The sequence below is a fragment of the Gossypium hirsutum genome, chromosome A01, assembly GCF_007990345.1.
Source record: "Gossypium hirsutum isolate 1008001.06 chromosome A01, Gossypium_hirsutum_v2.1, whole genome shotgun sequence".
Taxonomy (NCBI): domain Eukaryota; kingdom Viridiplantae; phylum Streptophyta; class Magnoliopsida; order Malvales; family Malvaceae; genus Gossypium; species Gossypium hirsutum.
The window spans coordinates 49,480,567-49,496,193 of record NC_053424.1 but is presented as its reverse complement, the minus strand read 5'-3'; positions in this window follow the sequence as shown (position 1 = coordinate 49,496,193).

Genomic DNA, 15,627 nt, shown 5'->3' with positions numbered 1-15,627 from the left:
AGTGCTTAAATTGAAATTAGGGACTAAATCGAATAATTTGCAAAACTTGTATTCTAGAAGTTTCTAGTATAAAATTATTTTGAAATATTAATTAGGAGGTCTTAAATAGCAATTTTAACAATTTCTAAGTCTATGGACAAAAATTGGACATGGATGGAATTTTTGGAAAGTTTAGTAGTAAGGGTATTTTGGTCATTTAGGGGTAAAATGAATTAAAATATAAAATTAAAAGCCAATTTTGCTCATCTTCAACCCCATGGCCGAATATAGTAAGGAGAAACCATGGCTAGGGTTTTTCAAGCTTCCAAGCTCGATTGTAAGTCCGTTCTAGCCTCGTTTTTAATGATTTTTACGTTTTTGGAGTCCCGGTAGCTCGATTTAGCTTATGCTAGCAACAATTTAACCTAGGGTTTATATTTGGAAAAATACCCATAGGTGAAATTTGTGTATTTTGGTGTTTTATGATAGAATATGAGGTTTTAAATTATGTTAGACAACTTGTGCTACTCGGTTTTAAGTGAAAACTAGCAAAAGGGCTTAATCGGGAAAAATACCTAATAGTCATAAGTACATGTTAGAGTGAGAATTTGATGTTGCCATAGAAGGGAAAAATGATCAGCATGTCATAAAACATAAGAAAATAGGCTGAAGTTTAATTTACGAGCTTTGAGGAAAAAGTGTAAATATGCAAAAGTTTAGGGGCAAAATTGTAATTTTTCCAAAATATGATTTTGGGTCAATTTGAATAATGTGAGTCCTAATTAGACTATATTTTAAATGATAGAGTAAGGAAAACTGAAATTCGGGCTAAAATGGGGAAAATACCAAGTTGTGGACGAAATGGTAGAAGTAGCCATTTTCGCATACGAGGTAAGTTCATGTGTAAATAATGTAGCATAAATGTTATTTTTAAGTTATTAATGTTAATTATATGATATGCTGATTTTTAATCGTGAAATATTATGCTTTGTGGTTAATGTTGAGTAATATGCAAATTATGTTTACTACTTGATAAATATGAATTCCTACCGAGTATCGGTTCCGATATTCCATGGAAGACGGCAAATGTGAGATCGAGGGAAAAAACCCGTTTGAGCCTTAGGAATAGATTAGGATACAAGTGACATGTCACTAGGATGGTTGAGCATCCGAACTCGTTGAGTTGAGTCCGAGTTCACTTATGGATGCGAATGTCCGAACTCGTTGAGTTGAGTCCGAGTTCGAGAGATGTAACTAGGCATCCGAGCTCGTTGAGTTGAGTCCGAGTTCACTTATGGATGCGAACGCCCGAGCTCGTTGAGTTGAGTCCGAGTTCGCTTATGGGCGGGTTACATGGTAGCTTGGCTACATATGTGGCACTTCTGTGCAAACTTTCCATGTATCCGAATTATATTCCGATGTGTTCAACGGGTAAAGTTCTACTGAAATGGAGGAATACTCAAGATGAAAGGGACGTATTGTTAAGTGTTGTGAAATGGGTACTTTGAATAGGTATGTACTTAACCCTCGGGTTGAAAAATCGATATAACAACAATATGGTAAAATGATAAATGAAAATGTGATATGAATGTCTTGGTGATGATTATGCAAATGATGTTTTATGTTTGCTTATATGGTTATGTTACTTGCTATTTTCATGTGAACTTATTAAGCATTTATGCTTACTCCCTCCTTTTCATTCCTTATAGTTTTGACAAGCCAGCTCGAAAATTGGGAACGGTCGGAGGCTCGCTCACACTATCCGTATACCATCTTGGCATAATGGCTTGTATATTTTGAGTATGGCATGTATAACATTATAATCATTTTGTATATATGGTCTTATAATATGGTTATTGAGTGGTATGGAAATGCTTGGTAATGAGTAGCCATTGGAATGGCTAATCATGATCATATTTGGTGTTATGTATGTCAAATTACTAGCTAATCCATGGAAACCATGAAATAGGTCAAATTTACCATAAAATAGATTCAGACAGCAGTAGTGACGTGAATTTGAAAAATCACTAAAAATAGTAGAAATGGAATTAAATAATGAATAAGTTATGGAATCGAAGCTTGATGGGTCTATTTTCATATGGAAGAAGCAAAACAGGTATATGAGCTATATTTTATGAGATGTTTAAATTTTTGTGAAACAGGGCCAGAGCGATTTTTGGATCCCCTATTCTGACTTTGGAAATTCACCATAAATTTTAAAAAGATAATTAGAAGTCATGCTTTATATGTACAGATTCATTATTGAGTCTAGTTTTATTAGAGACAAACGGCATAGTCATTGAAGCTCTGTACAGGGAGATATCTGATTCGTAATACATAGAGGTTAGAGTAGTTGAACCCTAAAATAGGGGAGTCTTTAACTAATAAACTATACTAATTTGCCCGACCAAAAATTCTAGAAAAAAATTAATAGATAGATATATGAGTCTAGTTTGAGCAAACATTTACGGAATTGGATTTCGAGTTTCGGAACTCGAGATATGATTTTTAAAGCGACTGTGATACAGTTAGCCAGCTTGTCTGGAAATTTTAAAATGAATTGTATGAGCTGTTTAAGTAATAAATTAAGTCCATTAACACCTCGTGTTCGACTTCGGCAACGGTCTCAGGTACGGGGTGTTACAAATAATGTGGATTTGATCTAGAAAGTTTTGACACAAAATTCAACCCAAAAAATATTTTTTAAAATTTTCTTCTTTTTTTCATATTTTTATTTTTTCACTTTTCTGATCATTTTTTTGTGGGAAATATTTTTCAAAATTCTAAAAGAGTGCCAAGAATCAATATGTGAAATTTTAGATCGTTTGAAAAATGTTTAGCCGTTGAAAAATATTTTTTTCGAAAACTCTCTGGGTAAAAAAATTACTTTAAAGTTGTTTGCTGGAAGTCAGTTTATAAGAACAAAAAGAACACCTAAAACTCCCAAATCTGATGCCAATGATAAGGAATGAGGCGGATGAACGCGAAAGTGGATCGTAAATTTTGTTCAAGTCACGGATTTGACTTAGGACCCTAAACGTTCTGAAAGAAACTTGGATTTTAACACAACATGAAACGCAATCAAATCCAAGCCAAATAAAACAATTAAAATAAATAGCTAAAATAATTAAAATAGAATAACAAATCTACAATTAGAACAATAAAAAGAAAATAAAGAAGATAGATGGAAAGATAGAACGTGTTATGTAGAAGTCCGAATAAGTCTTGGAAACATGAAGAATCCTCAACCCCTTTCAAGTGGCTCTAATTTCCCCTCTAAGAAAGCAAACTTGACAAGGAAAAGTTTGAAGATGATCCCCACAATATAAAAAGATTGTTTGAACTCTTCTAAAAGAAATCCAAGGGAAATTCTTGAAAAAAGAAAACTCAATGAAAATTTATTAACTCAAAAGAGAAGTTAAATAATTATGAATTTTGTGATTTGTGTACAATGCAAAGGCCTATATATAGGCTAGCTAAATAAATCTAAATAAAACTCTCAAGTATACTAGAACTCTAATTTAATCTAAATGAGAAGTAATTTTAAACTAAATTTTCTTATTAACATAAAACTCATAAATAACTTAAAATGCTTATTAATTACCAAATATTCAGAATAAATAATAATGAAATAATAATAGGTGATAGATACAATATTGGGCTCATATATAATAAAAATTAAACGTAAAACTTGAACCCAATATCAAACGTCTAGGCTTGTGGGATCGATTGGGGTCCTTGAAGTGAATTGCCTAATCTTGTTAACGTTTTTCCACATGGACTTTTCATAATAGATTTAAAGTTTGGGCCCATACACAAAATTAGTCCCTTCTAATTCATCATTGCTCCAAAATCCATTGTCTTGAAGCTTCAACTTTTCTTCTCGAATTTTTTTCGTGATAAAGTCTTGAACGAATAAGTTGAGTTTTGTCTTTAGCTGCTTGGATTTGCATCTTGTAATTGGGCTTTGAGGGAAACTAAGCCCATCTCTATTATGGTCTTTGAATTGGACTGAGTTGCACGTATCATACTCGGTCTGAGCACACGGGCGTGTGGAGTAGCCACACGGCCATGTCCCTAAGCTACGCAATCTAGGCTCTATTACACGGCCGTGTGAATACTGTTTCCAAAAATTTCAAAATTTTTCATGTTTTTCTGTTTTGATTCAAATTAGTCCCTGATTATTCCCAAACTATTTTTAGGGCCTCGTAAGCTCATTTTAATGCCCATAAATGTTATTTTGCTATGAATGAAATGCATATTCAAATGTTGTTATTTAAATTAATAAATGAATAGTTTAATGATTTAAATTGTTTTAATATGTGTTGTAAAACTCTGAAACCCTAATTCGACGACAAAGACATGTTAGAGGTGTTACACATATTCCTTGGGCGCAGAATACATGGCAAATCTTTTGGCCAAAATTGAAGATCCAGTATTATTGCATTTTCATCTATTGGAGGAAACAGGAGCTGCTTATGGTGGATTCTAATTCGTCCACATTGAACTAGGGTGTCCTTTTGTCTCACTTATGCTATTTTACTTTACCAAAAAAAAACTATATTTTTTTAAGTTATTAATATTATTATCATTTTTAATTTTTTATTGTTTTAATAATTTCATATAATTTTCAATAACTTTTTTAAAATTTTAAATACTTTTCTATAATTTCTAAATTTTTATAATATTTAATCATTTTTATAGTTTTTCAATATTTTTATAAATTTTCTAAATTTTATAATATTTTAATAAATTATATAGTTTTTTATGATTTTCTAAATTTTTATAAATATTTTAATAATTTTTAGGCTTAAATAATTAAATTTTTTAATTAAGCCATACACATTAATATTTTTCACATCAAATGTCGCATCAATTGCCATATCATCATTTTGTCACATATCACTTAACGATCCGTCAAGAACTTCAACAGAAAACTATGTTGAAGAACTCGATTAATTATTAACGATTAATTAGAGGCTCAACTAATTGCATTTTTCAATTAAAGAGTTAACCGACTTTTTTAACTATTTTATAAGGACTTTTATTTACAATTAAGCCATATTATTTTGATAAAACATATATTGATTTATGATTTTATATTAATTTTTAAATAGTATTTTGGGTTTTTATTTTAATAAAAAAATATATGTGTACCAAAATATATTTACAGGAAAGTTAGCTCATTATTTAAACTGAATTTTGAAAAATACCCATTTTTTAAAAGAAAAAATTATTTGATTAGGTCGTTTTTTTTTAATGATAGGATTAGGCCGAAATAACGAAAAAGCTTCTAACTAGAAGCGTTTTCAGCTGATTTGAAGGAAAACGCTTCCAACTTGTGTTCTATTTTTTTAGGATTAGGCTTTTATTTTTTTAAAGTAGGGTTAGGGTTTTGTAGGGTTTTGAGTTTTTTTTTTATATTTTTTAAGCTTATTATATATTCCTTAGTATTTTTTATACTTTTTTTAGATGCAAAGTTAAAAATTATTTAATTTTATATTTACAAGCATCGTATTTACACCAATCGTATATTTGAATTATTCGAAATGTAAAATCCAATTCAATTCATAATCAAAACTTGAACTACTTGATTTGATTAAATCTTAGTTTGTAATTTATTTCAATCTTTTTGAATGCAATTGAGTTTTGATCAGTTTTTTTTACAGGAGGTTGAGGTTGATCACATTTTTTAGTGCATTATTTTCGAACTTTTAGTGCATTTTTCTTTAGAAATTATATCTCGGGAATCCCGGGATATCTAATCGGTGAGTTTAAAAAGTATGGAGTTGAAATTGCTAGAGAGAAAACACTCCATATAAGACGCATTTTCAGTGCACTGTCAGAAAAAACATTGAAAGCGCGTCTAGTTGGACGCAATTTCAATTGACTTGGTAGGAAAACGCATCCAGCTGGATGCACTTTCAATGCTTTATTTTGACATTGCACTAAAAATGCGTCCTACATGAAGCATTATCTCTCTAACAATTTCAACTCCCCACTTACCCAAGAAAACTTTCTAAATCAATTATAACTCACCCTTGGGTCTATAAAAGCAGTCTATTTCAAGATTAAGTGGCACAAGGCATTTACGAGCAAAGAAAATTGTAAGAAGATTAGAAGAAGAGAAGTTTGCACTTAAGGGTTTAGGGTTTAGGGTAAGGTTTTAGGGGAGGTTCGGGGGCAATGAAGTTCTAAGTGAAGATGCTAAAGAAGATCCACAGTTCAGTGCATACTCACCTCCAACCCACATGTATAATATGGACCTATCAAAAGAAGATGTGTAACACCTCTAACCCATCTTTGTCAGAATTAAGGTTACGGAGCATTACCGTACAATCAAAAACATTTAAATATCATATCATCCAACATTTTAACAAAATCGTAAACCATTCGTTCACATGCATACTATCCCTAAATTGAGCCATTGAAGCCCTAAAAATAGCTTAGGAGCGATTCGAGACTAATTTAAAACAAAACAGGAAGTTTAGGAAAAAGTTGCAAAAATGGGAAACATGGGTCACACGGCCTTGTGGAAACACCCCAGGCCGTGTAACTTTCAAACAAGGGACACACGACTGTGTCCCAACCCATTTCCTTACTCGTGTAACTCACTGAGTAGGGTCACAAGGTCATGTCACACGCCCGTATGCTGGGCCGTGTAACTCACTAACTTGAACCCTAAGAAATCCTCAAATGACACACAACTGTGTCACCAAGCCGTGTGGACCCAAAATTTACCTAAAATCAAGCTATCTCAAAACCATTTCATGCATAACCTTTTAACCCATTAAAGCACACTTTAAAGGGACCTAAACATCACCCAAACACACATCAAAATGTTATTTCAAGATCCTAATTCAACTAACCAATATGCCATTCAAAGGCATCACAATTAGCATCCAAACGACACTTACTAAACATGTTCACGTGCCTCCTTTCTTGCATACCACATTTAACCATTTCCAAGCTATTCAAAACATACCATAAGAGCCATATTTACAAGCCTTAAAAAGTACCCAAAATGATAACATTTGGTAAACATAAAAGTGCATCAACCAAACATAATCTTTAAGACCTAAACATTTCAAAGCACCATTACACAACATCCTATACATGCCATTATAACCTTGGCCAAAATGCTCAAAAAATACTGAATTAACTGCTGGATAGTATGATAGGTCTTCGACGAGCTTCCAACCAAATTGAACTTCCAATAATCTAGAAAACAAAGAAAATAAACTATGTAAGCAATGAGTCCTTAGTAAGCTCGTATAAACCTTAAACATAACTTACCATTTTTATAATATCAATCACAGAATAGGTATAAACCAAATCATATGCCATAAGCTTAGTATGAGCCTATACAATATTATCAAACTCACAAAATAGTAAGTTCATCAACATCACAGATAAATTCAATTATAACATAAATGGATTTCATAATATACATCACATATTCATCAACCTTTACATAAGATTATGAACCATTCCATTTACTTACCTAATATTTCTGTAACACTCCTTACCCGAGTACGAGGCCGGGACTGGGCACGAGGCATTACCTAACTTAAACACATGCATACAATCATTTCAGGTCATAAAAACTCGATCAAATTTAAAACTTTTCAATATTAATCTAGAAATTCTTAATATGGGCCTACGAGGCTCAAAACACACTTTGGAAATGATTTGGGTTTAATCCGAACGCTTTTGAAAACTTTGAAAAATGTCACTTGAAACAGGAGCACATGCCTGTGTGGCCATTTTGACATGGTCGTGCTAAAGGCTCATGTACTTCACACGGCTTAAGCACAAAGGACATGCCCGTGCCCTAAACTCGTGTGGAATTAATTCTAAATTCGAACCTACAAGGGTTTTCACTTGGCTAGGCACACACTCATGTCTATAGCTCGTGGCCGTCACACAGCCATGACACGCCCGTGTCGTAGCCCGTGTATAAAAACCTTGACATTCTATTTCTAATGTCAGCAACCAATTAGGGGCACACAGCCAAGGCACACGCCCGTGGCCAGAAGTCGTGTTCTCTACACGGCTGAGACACACGACCATGTCTCTACCCGTGTGTTTACTACCATGCATATTGACTTGTAAATTCGAGGTGCAGGGGACACACGGCCGGACAACATGCCTATGAAGCTGACCGTGTGTCACACACGGCCTAGACACATGCCCGTATGTCTACCCATGTGGACAAAAATAAGGCTATCTACCAAGCCTTTTTGCCACCCTTACTTGCATTAACTTATACCACATCAATATTACCACTTCCATGCCTCAGCATAAGGCCAATTCAACCACAACATGATAATTAAAAACAACCCTCATTACACTATAACAATCCAAGCATGCACTTATTCATTCATGCAATTTGCCCATCCATGAAACATCATCAATTGCATATCATAGATAAATATTAGCCATAACTTATGGCCTTATATAAAATAAAGGGGTTTCACCCCAAGCCAACACATTTGGCCAATTAACAAAGACACAAAACTCAAAAGTCACGGTCCTATACATGCCATATTCAAAATAAAAGAACTAACTAAACCAAGCTTCAAATGATAGTGTGAACGAGGCCTCTGACGGTATCCGATCCACGGGCTAGTTTGGCAGCACTACAAGGAAATGGAAAGGAAAATAGGTAAGCATAAAGCATAATAAGTCGCATGTAAATAATGAATAACTACAAGTTGCCATAAGGAATCATACTTCCAATATAACTCAATTTACACATGAAAATGAGGATTCATGAATATTATTTGTTCATATTCGTCTCTCACCAAACATACAATGTCTATTGAATTCACATTTCATACTTCATGTAAAATACACAAGTGGTCATAAGCATAACTTACTCATTTTCCTTCCTTACTAAACATACAACGTAAATGAAGCTCGTATTTTGTAATTCTAATTTATGTACCTGTACCACTCACCACATAGTCATAAGTTCTCTCATTTCGATATATATACCTTAAATCTCCCGTTAAACCATTTGGAATACTACAGGATATTTATTAGCCCCAAACATGGGATAAGATGCCGACGCCATGTCCCAGACATGGTCTTACACTGGCTAACATATCAAATTCAATGCCATGTCCCAAACAGGTCTTACACTGACTTTTATATATCGAGGCTGATGTCGTGTCCCATACAGGCCTTACATTGGCTCTCATCTATCAGTGTCAATGCCATGTCCTAGACAGGTCTTACACTGACACACAACAAGCTGACGCCATGTCCCAGACAGGTCTTATACTAGCTTGAATATCTCGAGGCCGATGCATGTCCCAAACATGTCTTACACTAGCTATCGTCTCAATGTCGATGCATATCCCAGACATGTCTTACACTAGCTCTCGTAATGTGGCCGATGCATGTTCCAGACATGTCTTACACTAGCACACATATCACCCAATGTCATGGCATGAATATCCAATTATATTCCTAATATTCAACCGGGAGTTTTTATTACATTAATTTCTCAACATGCATACTCATATTCACAATCAAAACAATTTATGCAATATCAATTCAATCACACATCATAACAATATAGTTGCATTATTAACATACAACTTACCTTGGCTTACAAAATGTAGGCGACTAGTCGATTTAATCTACTTGCTTGGCCTTCCTCCGGTCTAGGTTCGGATTTTGTATTTCTTGATCTAAAATAATAAAAATTCACTCATTTAATCACTAAATAAATTTATACAATAAAAAATTCACATTTTTGGCAAAATAACCATTTTGTCCCGAGACTTTCACAAAATGACCATTTTACCCCCAAACTTGAAAATCGATTTTTATCGAATGTCTTCATGTCTTAAGCCTAGCCAAACCCTTTTTACTCTTATAGCAACCCAAAATTTCCATTATTTCACAAAAGTACCATCTATTTTACGAACTTTACAAAATAGTCTTATTAGGGTTTTCATATGAAGTCTTTTCACAAAAGTTGTTTATTTAACAAACAAAGTTCATTTTCTTCCATAAAAACCCAGCAACCATCATAAATCCTTTCATGGAAAATCCCTAGACTATCAACCATTTTGGAAAATGGTTCCCTCATTAGTTAGCTCATGCTACAAGGGTTCCAAAAGTATAAAAATTATCAAGAATGGTTATGAAAATCACTTACTTGAGAGAGGAATAAGTGGCTAAAATTTTTCAAGCTTCCAAAACCCTTAGAATAGTTGAAAATTTTAGTGGTGAAGAAGGTGAAAAGATGATATCCTTCTTTCTTTATTTTATTTTTATTTCCAGTCAAAATTTAGTCACCAATTCACCTAACCATTTGACCACTTGATTTTTCTTGTCCTTATGGTCGGCCATCACCTATAAAAAAGGCGTATTTACACTTTAAAGACCCCTAATTTTGTTTCTCTAGCTATTTGGTATATCTATCTAGTAAAATAAGACTTTTGTCATTTATGCAATTTAGTCCTTTTTCACAATTAAGCATGCATTCGCTAAAATTCACTCACCAAAATTTTCATGCACTCATATAATCATACTATGACACCAAAATAATAATAAAAATAATTTCTTAGCCTCATATTTATGGTCCCAAAACCACTATTCCCACTAGGCCCAAAATCGAGCTGTTACAATTCCATTCCAATTGCTTAGTATAAGCCTAATCAACACAATCAATTCACAAGTTAGTGCACTTGTCCATGGTATAAATGAGCTCATCCATAACATAAGTAGATATCCCATATATAAGTACATCATTTAACTCATCAATCTTTTTACAACATCATGTTACATTTCAATTGTGAACATACCATTTCATTCCCTTTTCTTACCCATTGAACCATCTAGAATTACATCGGATACTTAGGAAAGCTCACACAAAGTGTGCCTTTACATATAACTGTAACCTTTCCTTTACATTGTTACTCACACGAGCTATGGGTCGGAATGTAAGTTACATGATACTCCTCACACGAGCTGTGGAGGATCCGCGACAAATACAAGACCTCGGCCATTGGTAGGACATTCAAGACCAACACCCGAAAAATGAAATCCCTAATGATATGTCATTTGTATCCTAAGAACTCCTAAGGTTCAACCGATACTTGATAATCGTCAATTAATCATAGTATAGATACATTTATAGATATTGATTCAATTATTTTACAACAACATAGTATATTTTCAATTAACTAACATTAAAACAAACACAATTCATGCAAACTTACCTCGATAACTAGGCAGTAGAAATATAATCAAACTAGTCCGAAGCTTTAATTTTTCCTCGATATAATTCTGAACGTGGTTTATCTTGATCTAAATAGGTAATTTCAATCAATTACATACTTCTAGTATTCAATTTAATCCACATTTCATATTTATGCAAAATTATCAATTTACCCCTAACATTTTAACTTTTCACAATTTAGTCCTTAAACTCATAACTTAAAATCTAACCATTTTAATCTAAATCCATGTTAACCATAGATACAAGGGACCTTGAAACAACCCATATTTACCATCATTTCACAATAAACCCTAAAATTTATACCTTTAACAATTTAATCCCTAATTCCAAAATTCATCAAAAACCACTTCACAAAACTTGTTTATTTTTCAACAAGGATTCATAATCTATCATTTAACATCAAAAGTCATTCAAAAGAATTCATGTCAAATCCCTCAACCTTTAACAATTTTTCAAACTAACCCTTGGGCTAGCTAGATTAAGCTAAAATAGACTCAAAAATATAAAAATATTAAAAACGGGGCTTAAAAACTCACCATGCAACCAAACTAAGCATGACTCAATGTTCTTATTCTCCAATGGAAAATTTCAGGGTTTTAAACTCAAAATGATAAGGACAACATCTTTATTTTATATTTTATTACTTAGTTTTTTTCTTTTTTTATTTATTAATTTACTTAATTAACCTTAATAAATTATTTAAACTACCATAAAACCTATCCATCACAATCCACTATCTCGCAACATGGTATAATTGCCATTCAAGTCCATTAACATTCCTTTCCATAGTCTTTTAGCCCTTTTTAACTAATAGAACTTAACTTTTACACCTTTTACAATTTAGTCCTTTTTACTTAATTAATCAAGCAAACATCAAAATTTCTTAATAAAATTTTAATACGACCTTAATATAATCGCGTAAACATTAAAATCTTAAAATAATAATATTTTACTCGTCAAAATTGTGGTCCCAAAATCACTGTTCCCGATATCACTAAAAATGGGCTATTACAAGATAGGTTGGAGTTTGCAGAACTACCACAAAAAAGAGCAGGCCATGCAAGTTCTTCATTGGATTCGAGTGATTTAAAAGTGGGGAAGGAATTTTCCTCTAAAGATGATTCTTTTGCTGCAATGAAATGATACAACATCAAGAATGGAGTAAACCTCCATGTTATTAAATCTCAACCAAACAAGTTCGAGGCGAAGTGCGCAATGAGAGACAATGAATGTTTATGGAAAATCATGACTCTGTTAAGAAGAAGAAGAGGTTGTGGACCATAAAGAAATATACCATTTTGCATACGTATGTTACTGCGGGCATTGCATCAAGACTGTTTTATATTTAGAGAATTGAATTTCTAATTTTAATGTACTCGTGTTGTTGCAGGTATTTCACGAGATCATTTGAAATTGGATATGGAAATGATCACGGACATAATACTACCTATGGTCAAAGCGAGTCCCAAGGTTGCTACATCAATTTTAATTTCAAATATTCGTGTCAATTCGATTACATGTTGTTGTACCACAAGGCATGTATCGCAAAACAGAAGGCATTGGAGAAGATGCATAATGGGTGGGTAATGGGTTGACCACATCGTACAATGATTTACGGTAGTGATGTCGGGCACTGGAGAGGTACGTTCCAGGTTGCATAATTGATCTGGAAACAATGCCTGCGTACTACAACAACTGGTTGCTCTATGGATGTCACGTCTTATATCATTTATTTTGGACTTTCAAGCAATGTCGACAAGCACTCTAGTACTATAGGTCATACAAATCGACAGTACCTTTATGTACGGGAGATATACCCATCAATTTTTGTTAGTTATGGCACAAGATGGAAATCAAAAAATCCTGCTGATTCCTTTTGCAATAATGCCGGGAGAGTCAGCAAATGATTGGAATTTCTTCCTATCTAGGTTGAAAAGGCATGTTTTCCCTCAACCCGATATATGCGTCATCTCTGAAAGGGGACCTAGAATACTGGCCGCAATTGAACAGTAAGGAAGCCTTAAAGATCGCACACACCATAGCTATTGTCTAAGATATGTCGCAACAAACTACCATAGACAACACGATTCTTCTGGTCAGTGCGCACAAGTGATCAACATGGGTATGTATTTGCCATTATTTCAATTGTTTGATATTTAACCGATCAGCAAATGTTGTGCTACGGATAAACTATTCACTTTTCTTGACAAGGTACGAGCTCGCCAAACACTGTTTTCATGAAATGTTAGAAAACTTATGGACAATTAATAGTGTCGAGGTAGGGTACCTCTCTAACATACCCTTAGATCAGTGGACACAATCGTCTAATGGGGGCCTATGATATGGGCACATGACGATGAACCTTGTGGAATGCATAAATTCTATATTAAAGGGAGCGCATCATTTTTCGATAACATCGTTGTTAAAGAAACATATTTCTGTTTGCCTGAACATTTTTCAAAGCGAGCAGAAAAATATGTTGGATAGATGCAAGGTGGCCACGTTTGGAGTAAAGACGTATTGAAAGAAATTAGGAAGACTACAACACGAGTGAACTATATGTATCCAGTATGTCACTCGTGTGAAGACCTATTATTTTGGGTTACGGAGTTCGATAGACCAAACCAAGGTATTGTCGGGGGAGCGTACTGTGTATACCTAAGACAATAGACTTGCAACTGTGGGAGATTTGACACACTTCATTTTCCACGTACTCATGAAATTGGTACATGTCGCAATCAACTTTTGAATCACATGAGCTTTGTGGATGCAATGTAAAAACTAGAACACATGTATAACATGTGGAGAAATGTATTCCCATCGGTCCTAGATGAACATATGTGGCCACTTATATCGAGCGCTCCATTCAAGTTGTTACCCGATAGATCATTGCATAGCAAACCAAAAGGTCGACTAATATCAACTAGGATACGTAACAACATGGATATTTGGGAGAAGTCAAACAAACTGAGATTATGCGAGTGGTGTAGGAACCCAAGGCATACAATGTTGTCATGTCCACATCAACAGGATGATATAAGAACAACACCTCATTAAAAATTTATTAACTTTTTAACCTATTTATTAAAATTTTAACTACAATCTATTTGTTGATTTTGTCATTTATACTCAAATTTTGTTGTGATTTGTAAACAAGTGTTTTTATTATACCATACAAATCAATAAAATATGCAACTTTGTTCCATTGTTCCCGTGCAAACTTGATTTAATAATATGAAATGACAATGACAACCAATTTTCATCCAAAAACATTATTATTTAAAAACATAAAGATGTACAACATTGATACAATAAAAATATTTCATATTTATTTAAAAATTTACATGAAAAGTAAAAAAATAAAATAAATCAATCCAATCCCCGGTTAGAATGTGTGCCACATCGGGGTGATCGATGGTTGCGAGCTAGATTCCTTATTGGTTCAACCTCTAGTACAAGTTGTGGTCTCAGCCTCTTATCTTCTTCGTCTTCATCTGTAATTGATTGCGATCTATTGCTCATTGATTTCCATCGTGTATCCTCCGATCTAGGAATAGGTGGTTGCGAAGATGGTCCACCTTCATAGAATAATGATCCTAGAGGTGTTTGCGACACTGTCGGCATATGGGTATAACAATATTGTGTCTCATACACTGATGGCATAAGGATCAAACTCCTAGTTGGTGCCCCAAACATAGATGGCCTATACATCATCATCATTTGAAATGTCAAGGGCATCGGTGTGTTATATGCCAAGTACGGAGGTCCATAAACAAAACCTCGCACAGAAGTAGAAGCAGAAAAATGTGGTGATATATATGGTGCTTGTGTAAAAATGACAGGGCAAGTATAAGCACCAGAATAAGTTGAGTCATACTAACCAAGAGTGGTATGGCCATCAGTATCGATTCTTATGTAGATGTAGACAATGGATTCGCCTCAGTAGCTCTACCAGACGTTTGAAGCCTAGGCGCCTGATGTGGCCTCCTCGTATGTGATTGCCTACCCCTCGCCTCTTCACCTAGCATATATGGCTTGCATGGACCCTAAACCATGGTATGTACTCCGGAACAAGCTAACTCCAAAGTGATAATGACCTCACGAGTAGATAAAAACTCGTACCTATTGTTCCAAATGTTGATATATTACACGTGGAATGTGGGCTAATGCTCATCCGTTCTCCGCCGCAAGCCAATATGATGCAGATTTTTTATGTCTTGGGGTGTCACTGGAATCGATTGCTGAACCCGAATTGTCGTGACACTCTATCCGACTCGTGCATCTCCACAATACCATACACTATCAACGGCATCTTCATGTCCCAGAAGTTGGGATTCACCAAAAATTTGGATAGGATACATTCTTGAATTACCGAACAAGAGTATGGC